The sequence below is a fragment of the Macrotis lagotis genome, chromosome 3 (assembly GCF_037893015.1).
Source record: "Macrotis lagotis isolate mMagLag1 chromosome 3, bilby.v1.9.chrom.fasta, whole genome shotgun sequence".
NCBI lineage: Eukaryota > Metazoa > Chordata > Mammalia > Peramelemorphia > Peramelidae > Macrotis > Macrotis lagotis.
This window is the reverse complement of record NC_133660.1, coordinates 256,870,012-256,872,732: the sequence shown is the minus strand read 5'-3', so window position 1 is coordinate 256,872,732 and position 2,721 is coordinate 256,870,012.

Here is a 2,721-nt window from a genome sequence, read left to right as displayed (position 1 = left end):
ACTCCATTTTTTAGGTTTTTGCAAGGCAAATGGGGTTAAGTGGCTTGCCCAAGGCCACACAGCCAGGTTAAGTGTCTGAGGCAGGATTTGAACTCAGGTGCTCCTGATTCCAGGGCCAGTGCTCTATCCACTGCACCACCTAGCCACCCCCTTAACTCCATTTTTTTAAGAGAGTTATTTTAAGAATCCAAGAGACCAGATTTAGAATGGGAAGATGATTTTGAAGTCATCCATTTTGATGTCTTTATTTTACAGATGAAGAAAAGGATGTAGAGGGGCACTGGGTGGTGCAGTGGATAGAGCACTGGCCCTGGAGTCAGGAGGACCCGAGTTCAAATCTAGCCTTAGCCACTTAATAATTGCCTAGCTGTATGACCTTGGGCAGGTCATTTAACCCCAATGCCTTAAAAAATAAAATAAAAAGAAGAATAGGATGTAGAGAGATAAAATAGTGATTTGTATAAGGTCACAGGGGTAGTAAATAGGCTGTACTGAGATTCAACTCCCTAACCAGGATTCTTCCCACTTTATCATTCTGAAACAACTGGGTGGTAATCAAAGCCTTGACCTGGGGTCAAGAAGACCTGAGTTCAAGTCCAGTTTCATACATTTTCTAGTTATGTGATTTTGAGTCACCTAATACTCAACTTCTGTTTACCTTACTTTCCTCAATTGTAAAATAGAGATAATAGCACCTATAGGAATTGGTTGATAGAGCATTGTTTGGTATCAAGAAAACTTGAATTCAAATCCAGGTGTTCTCAGAAACTTCCTAGATGTATGCTCCTGAGCAAATCATTTAACCCTGTTTCCCTCAGTTTCCTCATCTGATAGGAATGAAAAATATTAATCTACCCACAGTCTTCCAAGAGAAGTGGACTCCAGGATATGAACTCCTTATCTAGAATTTTGTGCTTTGTTTGAGGCATCACATTCTAAGGGGGCCATAGGCAAACAACAGAAGCAACACAGCCTCTATCGAAGAGAAGGATGAACTTGGACTTACATGGCTCTGAAGGAGAAGGTGAGACTGGTGGCTTAACACAGCACTTCCTCGCTCAATGCCAATTCATGTTTGCCATGGCATCCCCTCCCTGATGTCCTGGTCTTCCTCAAGGACACACAATAACAACAGACATGGATTTTAGCCTTACGCATTACAGATACCTCTGTAGTTTCATGCCCTCTACAAGTTCATGAGCTTCTAGGGATACGATAAGCATACAAGTCAGTTTTCCTATGAGGAAAATAGAGGAAGGAGAAAACTCTCACCACTGGGGGTGGGACATGGAAGGATGCAGGAAGGTTTCATGGAAAATGTGGCATCTAATCTGAGCCTCACAGATAGATTAGAATTCTGGGGGTGGCTTATAAATCAGCTGCTGATTGATGCTGAAAAGGGGATCCTTTTTTGAATAAATGCATTAGATGACTTTTTGATCAATTTTCATCAAACAATTATTTGATTCTTTTGCAATATGAAGAGGCAAAAATTGGAGGAACATGGAGGCAGGAGTCCTGGTTTCAAGGGCTTGTGTTGCCACTTACTAATGTTATGCTTTTGCTGAGGTCACTTACCCAGTTCTGATACTGAATTGCCCCTTCTGTAACACTGAGATAACAACCTCCTTATGGAGTGGTTGTGGGGACTCAAATGGAGCAATTCTGGAGAAAAGTGCTTTACTAATATAAGGTGTTATAGCTATTAATAATAATTCTAAAATTCTCACTTTCTCAAGATGATAAAGAATCTCCTAGCGAATTCTCCTGTGGAGAATTTCCTAGAATTTGTGCACTAGGACTGAAATAATTTTCAAAAGACGATTTAGGGGCAGCTAGGTGGTGCAGTGGATAGAGCACCAGCCCTGGAGTCAGGAGTACCTGAGCTCAAATACGACCTCACATACTTAATAATTACCTAGCTGTGTGGCCTTGGGCAAGCCACTTAACCCCATTTGCCTTGCAAAAAACCCCCGATAATTTAGTTCAATTCACTAAGCAATTATTAAGGCCACTGTGATTTGTGCTGATATATATGTGTGTTTGTGTGTGTGTGTGTGTGTGTGTGTGTGTGTGTGTATGAAACATGCTGTGCTTTTGTTAAACTTACAGTTTATTGGTAACATTTTTTAAAAGTTTAATATATTTAGTACAGTATAGTCTGATTTTTAAAAAAAAAATTCTTTTTTTTTTAGGTCTTTGCAAGGCAAATGGGGCTAAGTGGCTTGCCCAAGCCCACACAGCTAGGTGTGTCTGAGACCATATTTGAACTCAGGTACTCCTGACTTCAGGGCTGGTGCTCTATCCACTGTACCACCTAGCCACCCAGTATAGTCTGATGTTTAAAAAGCATTGGGTTTTTTGAGTCATACAACCTTGGTTCAAAAATCTGCCTCATATTTGTTTACCAGTGTACCTTTGGGTAAGTGACTTGAGTTCTTTAGGACTCAGTTTTCTCTTCAGTGAAATGCAGGAATTGAACTGGACGATCTCTAATGAGCTAACCGTGAGTCTACTTTTTTTACTCAGCTGCTTATCTGACACTGCCTATCCATATTTTTGCATTTTGTCACTGGTTTATACATGTGATAATTTGAATCAATTGCTATATTTGACCACAAGCTTTATACTTAAAAAAACCCCAATACTTTCACCACCTCCTCCAAGTAGACATCTTCCTTGTAGCCAAAATACATAGTTAAACAAAACAAATCTACACAT